This window comes from Myzus persicae, unplaced genomic scaffold (genome assembly GCF_001856785.1).
Source record: "Myzus persicae strain clone G006 unplaced genomic scaffold, MPER_G0061.0, whole genome shotgun sequence".
NCBI classification, from domain to species: domain Eukaryota; kingdom Metazoa; phylum Arthropoda; class Insecta; order Hemiptera; family Aphididae; genus Myzus; species Myzus persicae.
This window is the reverse complement of record NW_019104118.1, coordinates 88491-101635: the sequence shown is the minus strand read 5'-3', so window position 1 is coordinate 101635 and position 13145 is coordinate 88491. Positions and strand designations below refer to the sequence as shown.

Below are 13145 nucleotides of genomic sequence, written 5' to 3'. Positions count from 1 at the left end.
ATTTGTTTTATGCAGCAACCATCAAAATACATTAATACACAATAACTTAATAGTACATTCTTTAAAATGTAATAAAACTACAAATACAGTTTGTGATCCTAAATGTATTATACTAGAAAAAGTACAGGAAATAAAATATTTAGGGATAATTAATAATTATTGACTGTATAGATTTAAATGGGAAAGTCATATAAATTATTTAAATAACATGCTACGTAAATTCTTCTATTTCTTCAAAGATGCAAGGTATGTATTTAATAAATACTATAAAAGAATAATTTTCTTATCACTAGTACAATCAATTTATACTTACGGTATATCCATTTGGGGTGGAGCTTCAAAATATATTTTAACAAAACTTATTGTCACTTTAAATTGTATTATAAAATTCTTACTAAATTTACCAATGTTCACTATTGATTTATAATGAATTTAATGTAAAAAATCTTAATTTTAACTATAACTTATCGGTTCTAGTTGACGTATATAAAAATACAAATTTAATTCCTACATTAGATCATGAGCACAACACTAGATATAAGCAAAATAAATAATATACTTGTACCAAATCTTAACAAAGTATTTGGTCAAAGAAGCATTTTATATACGGGTTTATATTTATGCTGTTCACTAAATATCAATATAAAAAATTATAAAGTTGTTAAACATTTCAAAAAATATATAAAACAATTAAATTTATCAAATTTGTAAATTTTATTTCTTTTAAAAATTACCAGTTATTTATGTAAAATATTATTATTATTATTATTGTAAATTTATAATATTTATTTTCCTCTCTTCGTACTTATGTTTTAATTATCAATTATCAATTATGTTAACATTATTATATATTTATAATAATCTTATTCTACTAATTAATTAGTAATCAAAAAAAAAAAAAAACATTGTTTATATTTATTTAATCTATAAGAACTGCGCCCCCAGCACAAGCTTTGCTTAAAGGGGGTACTGCAATATATTAATCTAAATTTTTGTAAAATATAATATTCTCTTAAACAGTTAAATATAAGATGCCAAAATACTATATGAAGGAAGAAAAACAAACGTACTGACATATTATGCGGAAACAAAATAGGCTCCGTAAAGTCAGCCGCCTAACGTGAATATTTTGGTACCAAATTTTTTCAAAAATTTGTAAGTTATTTGTAAGTTCATGTAAGCACAAATAAGGAATTTGTAAGTTCAGCTGTTTATAATCATTCACAAAAGCTTAAATCACGGCTCACTTCTGCGAAACTTTGCAGCTTTATCATTTCAAAATTTTCAACCGAGGCCAAATGTCCTGCCCAATTTGTCAGTATTTGTAAGCAAATATTTGTTGAAAAAGCTGTATAAAGTTTGAGCTACTTATTTTTAGGGATAATTAAGGGACTTGAAAGTTTTAAATTCTTGATTATAAATACTTACAAATTGGGCTATACATTTTGGCTCTCTCGAAAACTTTGAAATGATAAAACGGCCAAGTTTTGCAGAAGTTAGCCGTGATTTAAGCTTTTGTGGATGATTGAAAACGGCTGAACTAACAAATTTCTAATTACTTGCTACGTATTTACACAAACTTACAAATAACTTACAAATTTTTGACAAAATTTGGTACAAAAATATTCACGTTAGGCATCTAACTTCACCGACCATCAAAATATCACAACATCCAAAACCAACTGACAATAATTAAAACATATTATAAAACTGATGAAGTCACAATATCAAATATTTCATTCAACATTTTCTTCATCGCTAATCATATAACTCACAAATATTATGTACAGCAGAAACACATAACTCACACTCGCACAAAAATACATAATTCTTTTAAGTAATTAACATCAAAATACCAAAATATTGTACAAAGAAAGGATAACAATATCACCTACATATTATAATGTAATCAAAATAATACTTCATTAAAAACAACATACAATAATTACTAAGTATAATAAAACAAATTAAGTTAAAATATCAAATATTTTATTCTCCATTACACAAATCATGTACAATTCCTAAATATTATGCTCAGTAAAATATATAAATTCTTCGCTTCGCCCAGAATCTAAAACCATTAAATTTTGAAATTACAGGACTTACAAAATTGTTCATGATGTACAAATTAAACATTGTTGCTGTAGACTTTGAATTCACTACAATGGAACAAACAAGTTTAGTACTCATTTCTGGCAAAATATCAAACGTGTATAAAGAAATCCCAATAATAAAACTAAAATTCTCACTACAACTACTATTAACAAAACACTATACTAAAAATAAAATAATCCCAAATCGATCTTGTCATTGGAATTATACTAAAAATATTTAAGGTAAAACATCACAAAGCCACTCCAACTATTAATGAATTCAATGAGAGCTTTCTAATAAAAAAGGCGATTTGGACAACAATTTTATTTAAAACTACTGCCCATATAAAAACTAGACACCTATCATTATCACGTGAAATAGACGTACATACATGATAACGGAAATATTGAAACAACTAAATAAACAATGTAACACACTCATCCTAAGAAGTTACAATTTATCTTATACAATGATGCGATCTTGTATTCGCAAATAATAAACCTAAAAAACGAACTTTAGCACAAACAGAACTAGGAGAGATCACAAAAAGAGGGAGATTGCTGTATCTTATAGAAACCCACAATATAACCCACGAGCTCACCCACAACAATACATACTCGCTCAACCCTGTCACAGACATACATTACACAAAATTCATATTTTACTATTTAACCAACATAACCGAAATACCAATTAAAAATTAAATAAGTAACCAATAAAATACATTTAAAATCACTCTTAATCATACTTTCCATGCCCTACTTAATTCATAAAATAATAAAATAAAATTAATATTCTTAAAAATAATTTTCTTCTTTCTTCTTTTTTCAGTACCAATAAAATGTGTGCAAACAGGAAACTAGCAATTTGAATTCATCACTTTTGGCACAAAACTAAGCTTTAACTCCAATTGCCCTGAAACAGTATAATATACAAACTTAGTAATAAAATCTGATACACTAAAGAAACTAACAATAATCAACTTAAGCATTAATAAGCTAAATGTATCGAAATGCATACAACTAAGAACACAAACTGCACCTATAATAATATCACTGAATTGACTTAATGTAAACCTAAAATCTCTAGATTGTGCAAATAATAAAATAACAGATTTCACCATAACAGATAACTAAATTCAGCTAATATATTTTAATGATAAATTAACAACTCTGATATTAGGTTGTAATATAATTGAAACATACTGTGAATTAAATTCACTAAAAACATTACACTTAAACATAAATTTAAAAGTATTGAATTGAAGCGAAAATTAATTAATGAACTTCAATTTAAAAAAAAATTATTAATATTATTCTGCAAGCAAAATCTATTAATAAGACTTTAACTAAACTCAAATTTATATGAACTAGATTGTGGCAACAACTTAATAGTGTAGTGATTCCGCTTACAGATGCTGAATGTACAAGGGTGATGGACGACAATGTGTAATAATTCAAGTAAATTTTATATTTATTAACAGAACTTTATTATGGATGTAAAAACTGTTTAAATATTTTGTGTAATTGAAATGATTTTAGTCTGCTGGAGTGAAGGTGCTTGTACTCGCTCTGACAAATCACGTCTAAATATCAGGTGGCTGGGTCCCTTTTTTATAGGCACAATCTCCACTACTCCTCTCTTATCGACAAGATAGTGTTAACTTCGTTAGGTGTGCTTACAAAGTCCAGGATATGCCATGGCCCCATGCTCGTATGGTTGAAATTGCAAATCTCATGTCGTTTGGTCATTGATGTAGTTTTTACTGTTATAATATTTTAATAACATAGCTATAATTATAATTTATTGTCTTTCAAACTGGTCAATATCTATCTATTATTGATTAATTATTACAGTCTTATGTGAGCGTTTATATTATCAATTATAATTTAGACTATTCTACTCGTATGTATTCCGCTACACAATTTCCTTTGTAAAATTCTCAGAACTACTATATTATTAACTATTTTATTGTTAGCTTAGCCTTCCCCGAAATTAATAACATTGGGTATTCTAATAAGCATATTTCGACAATCTGTATATGACGTTCTTATGCCTATCTCAAGTATATATGTACATGGCGGGACGTCAGTACATAGCAATAGAAACAATAAACATCAAAAACACTTTAGCTGAAGTATCATGCAAACATAATAAAATAATACCTTAAATCATTTCTTTCCACAAAAAAAATACTATCAAAAACAGACTGTGAAGTGATACTAACACCTCAAACATCATTATTACAAAAATTCACACCTACCTCAAATGAAGAAGAAACATGTCCCATTCGTCTTGATTCCAGAGGACAATTAATAACAACTGATTGTATTCACAAATTACATCTAAATTGCATTACTTTTATTAGAAATGACAAGTTCCTTTGTTGCAGACAATCTATAGAACAACTGAAGAATGAACGGTACAAGCTAGAATAAATAAACTATCATTAACTCAATAATCAATAGCCGAAAAACAAACCGATACTATCAAACCTCTAGTATACATTACTTTAACGAAATACATATTCAAGTATTCGTATTCAATATAAATATTATTTCTTGAAACACAACAGGCAATCAACAGTATTTTACAAACCTTAAACAAATGGCACAAAATAATAACAATACCTGCAATAATTATTGTACAATAAATTTTATCTTACCAAACATACTTCACGCCATTAACAGATTCAAACATTGTTCATTACATCGAACAATTAACATTTTCGCTTTTATTATTATTTCATTGTCCAATTATCCATAATACAGAAAACACAACGTAATACAATATCATTTCCAGAGGATTCTTTCAGAAGCCTCCGATAAGACGCATTATCACTGCATGTTTCACCCTACCAATCATGTGGTCGCCGGGGATGCGCGGTTATCACAAATCGGTGTCCCTCCAAAATCGCCATCGCGTATTGTGTCGAGTACTACAACTAATGTTGTATCGTTTTGTTATTTTGTACCAATTATTTATTATCATTTTTTGTATTGCATTGTACTTTTATCTGTACCGTGTTACACTTGTCGTTAAGTCTATAAATATTTTTTTTCGAGCCATCGGCTACGACGCGCGACGCCAACGAACTTCGTTCTCTTTTGCTCTGATCAGTCTGATCGACCAGCTCGACGGACTGCTGTACTCGTTTCGTATTTCAAGTTGTAATAAAATAAAAGCAAATCGTCAAACCCAAAACCGTGTTTCATCTGTCAAATATGCAATTATCCTTCCCGGAGTTAATAACCATCGTGAAATTGCCGTCTCATTGTCGTTGACGCCAAAATTTTAATGTATACAGATAATAGCCATTAAATTACTAATATTGGAATCTACTAATTGCTGCCACTCGTTAGCCGGTCGGCTCACTGTATCAGTTTACATTACGCTAAATACAAACGGATACAACGAGCTTAGGGGCTGACAGCAATTAATAGCTCTTCCAATATTAACAATAGGATGACTTATCTGAATATTTTAAAACCAATGCACTCTATCTAAAATATGAATAACCAATTTAAATTGTAATGTACACAACAAATAACAGAGAGCAAAGACAACACGTCGTGTCACTTCAAATTTCCAAAACTCCTTTTGAACGTTATCCTTATCAAACGCTGTACGAAGCGGGAAACCGAATCCTTACAACAACATTATCTGAAGATGGCAACGATTGTGCCTATGGCATCACACATCAGCTCTTACCAATAATTGGCAATTAACCGTATCGCCCCTTCTTATCGTTTTACGACGATTTCATCGGGATTACTTCAAAACTTTCGCTTTTTCCCGTATGTTCTTCGTTTCTCTTTCCGAAATTGTTCCACTTGCGTTTGTGCTCCATTTTGGTAGTTCGTTTCTTTTAAAATCCGCTGTTGTGCGGTTTTCACTCGAAATGAATCGCGATCGCGTCCAATTCTCCACGCGGCCGTCTGACGTTAGAGCTTTTTTCGTTTTTTTTCCACCTGTTTCTTCTTTAGGAGCACCACCAGTGCTCTATGCAATTGTCTTATTTCTTATTAAACCCGTTGATGAAATCGAACCGTAAATCGTGTTTACGAACCGAACCGAATCTGTCATATTCGTAGAGGAGCCTTACATATTATACTGATAATATACCTACTGTTTATTTTTTTTCATTCAATAGATATTGCTTTATATTATTTTACATAAATTGTTTTGTCCTTGGTAGCCAAACCTTCTGGTGATTAGTTATTAAATTAAACACATAAATGCTGCAACTATATGTAATTAGTTAGAAGAGAACTGTTCATCGACGGTGTTATGAACATCAGTATGTAGGTACTAATACTGTGAGTAGCCTATATTGGTGGTTAAATTTTTAATTATTTAGTGCACCTAATTAAACACATACATTCTGCAACTATGTAACGTGATATAAATACAGAACTGCCCATCATTGCCATTCTGAATATTATTTATTTAATAGTGCATACAAATTATATAAGTATTATCAGAATGAAATTAAATTAATAAGCAATTTCAATGAGGTTTAATTTAAATAATTTAATCTAACATGCATAATAATAATAAATAAAAGACAGTGTACTAAAGACTAAACTGACCATTAATGTAATGAAATAATATTGAATTTTTTTAATTAATATACCCTACATTTATTGAATACATATTCAATAAATAAGTTTTAAATATTATACTATCAATAATCCATAGTTTATATAATACAAATATTAAACAAATGAATTCTGCAGCTATATAATACAATTTAGCTACATCGACAGTTTAGTCCATATTGATAATTAAACACAAATAATTCTGCAACTATGTATTGTGATATAGGTACGGAACAGTTCATCAGTGGCCATATGAATGTAATTTATTAAATAAATCACACAAATGTCAATGATGTACACAGCTATTTGTTTTCACATAAACTGTCCATTATAATACACATATAACAAATTAAATACAATTCTGTGGTTAGATTTAAATAAATTTACTCAAAAATACAAAATAATAAATAAAAGACGATATTTTAACCTGACCATTAATGCTTAATGTTATGATATAATATTGGATTTCACAATTAATACACTCTAAATTGAATGAGTAACGTTAAATTGTATATTGCTAATATATTCATGTACCTTTATCTTAATTTTATAGTTACTCATATATATATATTCAATAAATGAACTATTTATTTGATGCAGAACCATATAATATTTTATTATGCATAATGCATAATGTGTACCTATGCAATACAAATATTTTAATTTTTTTACAACAACAGAAATTGCAATGTATTTGCATTCAATAGCATGATATTTGCATCTATTTTGTTAACTATATGCAATAATAATAATAATGGCCATATCCTACGGATTTCATCGGTTAAGCAATGTTTAATGCCAACGGCCTAAATGCTCAAATTATTCTACAAAATTATGATAGAGCAATCTAAATGTCACAAAATATTTTAAAAATTATAACTTAGCACTTAGAACACCTAAAATAGATCTCATTAGAACAATTAAATTATACTATTCTATATGACAATATCATAACCTAAAAATCATGGGCCAAATCCAAGAACCGAAATAAAAACAATACATAAACAAAATTCAAAAATCTAAATACCCATAAGGCCATATGAATTAGAATCTTATCTCTAGTATATTTTAGTGCCTAAATATATTCTAACATTCCCTATTCATTTCAAATGTAATTGATTATCTGTGAAATTAACTTATAAAAGTGTTGAATAATTAATAAATATGATTACCTAGTTAGTCATTACTCAATGTTTGTAATAAAATTTATTTTATTTTCTCTTTTTTGTTTTTGTGGTCCCTTGTTAATGAATATAATTGACTTATTGGTGAACTTAATATAATTAGTCCTTATAGTCTAGTTTTCCCCTATTTTTGTCATTTTATATCTGAGAAAAATGTAATTGATTTTATTAAAAATTTACTTCTAAAAATGTCAAATGACTGATGTAATTAAATAATAAATGTTTGTGATTAATGTAGGTACTATAGTTTTTTGTATTTTATATTATAAATGTGTCAAATTGACTTATAATGAATTTTTTATAATTAGTTCTTATAATCTAGTTTCCTATTTTGGAATTTTGAAATGTTTTATATTAGATAAAAGAATGTATTTAATTTTATGTTAATTTGTGCAAATGTCAAGTGACTAATATATTTAAATGCTCAATGCTTTGGATTAGGTTGTTTTTTTTAACATACCTTTACATCTTTGTTTTTTTTTCTCTTAATCATAATCATAATTGTAATTTTGTTTTATTTTTCTGTCATATATGTCATTGTAACTATTGTAATTATTCAATTTGCAAAATATTTTTGAAATGGCTTCCAACCAGTATACTTTTTTTAAATAAATAAACCTTTTAAGGCTTAAAGTGGTCCATTTAGGACCTTCGCTGCTCCCAACACGCTCTTTCACCTTTTCCTATCCTACGCCACTTCCATTTTCAGCACTGGATTGATTTCCTTTAAGGTTTTCTTAACTGTATCGTGCCGTCAATGCCAGGGTCTACCTCTTGGTCTTTTTCCCGTTAAATTGTTTTCAGTGGCTTTCTTAATGAGTCATCCCTCTGCTCGCCAAACGTGTCCTGCCCATTCTAGCCTTTTTTGGTTAAGAAATTTCGTAGATTTGTTTATTGTACAGCTGTTACAGGTTTTCATTTGTTCTTCTTTGGAAACTTTCCAAGTCACTGTTATGCACCATTCCATATACTTTCCTGAGTATTTTCCTCTGTAAACTTTGTAGTTTCTCTTCATCTCCTTGAGTGCTAGACGACTTCTAGCACGTGTTCGTTACAATGAGTCTCAAATACGTACAGTATAGGTTTTCCTTTGTACGTCTGGAGAGTAGCTTAGAGGAAAACATTTCTTTCATTGTAAAGTAACATCTTTTTGCCTTATTCAGTCTCATCCTAATTTCATTGTGCATATTGTTCTTTTCGTTTATGTTAACTCCCATGTACTTGAAGTCCTCAATCTGCTCGAAAGTAAGTCTTTCAGTGTATAAATTATCCTTTACAGTTGCGTTCCTAGTCATCTTCATATATTATTCGTCTTGTTTTTGTTTATTACAAGTCTCATATTGCAGCTAGATTGTATTGGCTTTCTTGCACTCTCTTCTACATCGTTTTTGAATTCTATTAGAATGATATCATATGCATAATCGAACAAGGTATGAGGTTCTATTATTTCCATTTTATTGAGGTCTATTATATCTTTCACCACCTTTTCCAGCTCATCACCTCCTCTCAAGCCATTCATGTATTCAAATATCGATGATAGTTCTCTTAAGAAATGTACTCTACAGCAAGTTTGTTTATTACACATCTGGATTAATTTCACTAATTTATGGGGTATGCAAAAGTTTCTTAGGGTTGTCCACAGTTGTTCATGGTTGATGCTACCTATGCCTGTTTTAAGTAAACAAAAAGCATATAAAGGTCCTTGTTATACTCGTAGTACTTTTCCATGAGTTTCCTTATTGTATAGATGCGATCTGCCGTAGACTTTCCTTTTTAAACGCCACACTAGTACTCTCCAACTATGTTTACTGCTAATATTTCAAGTCTCTTCAAGACAGCTTTTGATAACACTTTGTATGCAGTGTCCAATAGTGAGAGTCCACGATAATTTGTAACCTTCTTCATAGCTCATTTTTGGAAAATTGGACAAATAATCCCTAAATTCAAATCTTTAGGCATACATTCTTTGTTCCATATAATTATTCCATTGGCATTCATCATAAAACCAATGTTTCTTTTTTATGCCTATATCATTTGTTCTTGGGTCCTTTGCAGCTACTTATGTTTGTCATCTCGTTTCCCGAATTCCATCTGCGTCACATGGCTGGTTCACTCTTCTAACTTCTTTAGATACGATGCGTGTATACTTATTTATTTTTATTGGATCTTTAATTTTTTCCCTATTCAGAAGCTTAAGCTTATTTTTTTTCAGCCTCCAGTTGATTGAAGAAAACTCTTTCGTTAAGGTATCCACCATTAGGTAATGGTCCGCATAGCCGTTTGTCCCTCTGAAACTAACAAAATTCCCATAGTCAAATTACTACAATTATAAAAATCTATAAAAAATACAATTTCAAGCATGCTGTACTGTTGCTGAATACTTAAACACAAAATGTGAAGGACACAACGATGCTCAAGTCAAAATAAACGGTTATTTCATAGAAATTATACAAATAGGTGTAGCCCAAAGCTCAGATGCACACACACAACTAGCACGTTGAAAGTGTAAGCATACAATTCTTACACTTTCTATCAAGGAATAACTGCCAATAACATAAAAATAAATCAAACAATGTACTTTTTGGATGTTATCAAAGGTACAGTCAATCGTAATGGTGAAAATTGCTCCGGAGAAACATTCAAAACGGACAAATATGATTGGGACAATGTATTAGTACAAGCAAAATATACAATTTTATTATCAGAAGAAATAGCACTCACAAACGTTCTTAGTCAAATCTAACAAAATCGCATTTTCCTTACAAAAACTAAACGTGAATAATTATGAATTGTATTTAACAAGTTTTCAATCAGAACACCCAAGGTTATTTATATTAATCGATAACATACCATTTTTTCAATTTTCATCTATGTACATGACAAGAAGGTTAGATTAGGTTAATGTGGACATGGAGAAGATTATCGGAAGTCAGTTGGACAGAAATGAAAAGTAACACAGAGTATTAAACCACGTAGGAGAAAAAAACTTCTACTAAACGTCTATAAAAGAAAGAAGTGAAAAATGTTTGGTCACCTACTTAGTCATAATTCATTTATGACAAATATATTTGAAGGACGAATAAATTTATACAAAGGCAGAGGCAACCCGAGGAAGGCATATATAGCAGAAATGATAAAACAAGCTGACTCTAATCGATGTATAGACATTAAAAGACTGGCTTTTAACAGAGAAGAATTGCGAACCAGATTTTCAATGACAAGGCAAGGCCTTCAGTAAAGGAAAAGAAGACCAAACATTCTACAGGCTCTTGTTACATCCATGTACTTCGATTGAGTAACAAAATAGTGTCACCTAGAAAGAAGCATACAATTACAAACATTATCACTACCATCCTACAGAATATCAGAATTTGATTACACAATGAGAAAAGAAGCGTTTTTCACTACATAAAAAACAGGAGAAACCGTTAATTTAATAAATGTAATGCTGTAGTTGTTGAGCTAGATAGAAGTCACGAAAATGATTTCTGAAACTCTCAATAATTTACAACAAACAAATTTTATTCATGGCACTCAAGATAAAAATATTTAACAGAAATTTATTGAACCATCATCCTACCAACAGGTTATTTCATCGAAAGAGAACGGTAATTCTAACATTTTGTCTCTTTTTACCTTTTTATATAAAGTTGGTCCTTTAATATTTATCAGCATATTATATTTATATACCTAGTCATTAGAATACATTATCATTCCTTTTTGAGATTTTACTGATGAAACTTTAAACATTGTTCTTACAGCTTTTTTTTGTTTAGGTGAAAGATCTTTGACAGTTTCTTCAATTTTTGAAATTTTCTGTGTTTTGTACTTGCTCTTTTAAACATCGATCTCAATTTTCTATTAACCTTTATAGAATATAATTTTTTTGTTTATATGTACATCATTTAAAATATATACGATGGGTACAAACATGTTTTTATAAATAATACATAGTGATTAGTTTAACAAATTATTAAAAAGACATCTTGTTTGTTTGCTTCTTGTGTATGCAGAATTCGTTATTTTGAAACGTAGTCATTTTCTTCTTTGTTTTTTTATTATTATACTCAAGTTGACGACCACATTTACATTTCATACTTTTTTCTTCTAAAGTTATTTCACAGCTTTTGGAAAATAGTCTATCGTATCCAGGCATATGCAACACTTGGCTCTTTTTGTCATATGGTGTGGAGGGGGGAGGACAATAATTAATCACAATGTAGTATGTACTGACCCATTTAAAAAAATTCTCACATTCAACTTATTTATACATTCCACCTACAGTTTTACTTACTCACTATCTAAATAAGAACAGTTACCATTTCACATGTACATAATCCTATATTTTATAGTTCATTAATTACCCAGTAAATTGCCTCTAATTGGGTGGCTTCTTATTTCTATTTTCATTGTCATTTTTTCTGTCACTACATACATTTAATCATCTAAATTCTTTTTATTTATTTAATGTATTTATTGATAGTAACGACCGCTATTGCAGTGAGTAAAGAAGATATATGATTATAGGTTAGATATAACACTAAGTATAAAATTAGTGAAACAACAATAATTTTTTTAACTTACAAATATCATCAAAGAAAAAATCAAAGTTAGATAGATTATTATTATAGTTCATTACTGTAATGTTAAATTCTATTGATGGGACTATGAGTAACAAAATTACGTTTACTTGGAATATGAAATAGGATGTTATGTCTAGTATTAACTGAAAGGTATCTAATGCTAATAAGACTCAAGAACTCGGGGCAGTTAAGGGTTCCATTTGAAAGCTTGTATAATAATTAACAGTCATTATAATTATGTATATTAGTTAAAGGTGATATATTAAATTGTTTCTCGACATCAGCGATTTCAATTTAAAAGCAATTATTCTAATGAAATTTCTTTGTACTTTGTCAATTTTATCAATCAAACCTGTTTGTCGAGGGTTATAGGTTAATGAACCAAACTCCAAGGCAAGGGTGATAGATTTTTATCGAAAAATTAATTAGATTTTACATACATTATTGTATTACATATTATTTGATTTATAATTGCGTATAGCCAGATTTTTATTTTTATACATACATACCTTGAATCTCAATAAATATTTTTAAATTAAATACGTTTTTAAATTTAAAGTTGTTTAACAGTTTTTTTGGAGCCATTAGCCGTATTAACTCAATCAGTTAATTAACTCAAATGGTCAGGTCCCAAAGTGAGTCCATTAAGCGGCGACCACTGTATACAACTTTTAGGCACGCTT

At 29.1% G+C, this 13145-nt stretch overlaps 1 long non-coding RNA gene across 3 annotated transcripts; it reads right to left on the bottom strand.

Annotated features, from left to right (window-relative positions):
- Positions 1-869: 869 nt before the first annotated feature.
- On the bottom strand, positions 870-4869 carry LOC111038920. 3 transcript variants are annotated; one of them, XR_002605029.1, is made up of 4 exons: positions 4760-4869; positions 4590-4692; positions 4358-4523; positions 870-3009 (listed from the first exon to the last, which is right to left on the bottom strand). It is a non-coding gene; the product is annotated as an uncharacterized LOC111038920 (long non-coding RNA). The 3 variants fall into 3 exon arrangements; XR_002605030.1 differs by having other exon boundaries at positions 4606-4692; XR_002605028.1 differs by having other exon boundaries at positions 4358-4692.
- Between the last annotated feature and the right edge of the window lie 8276 nt (positions 4870-13145).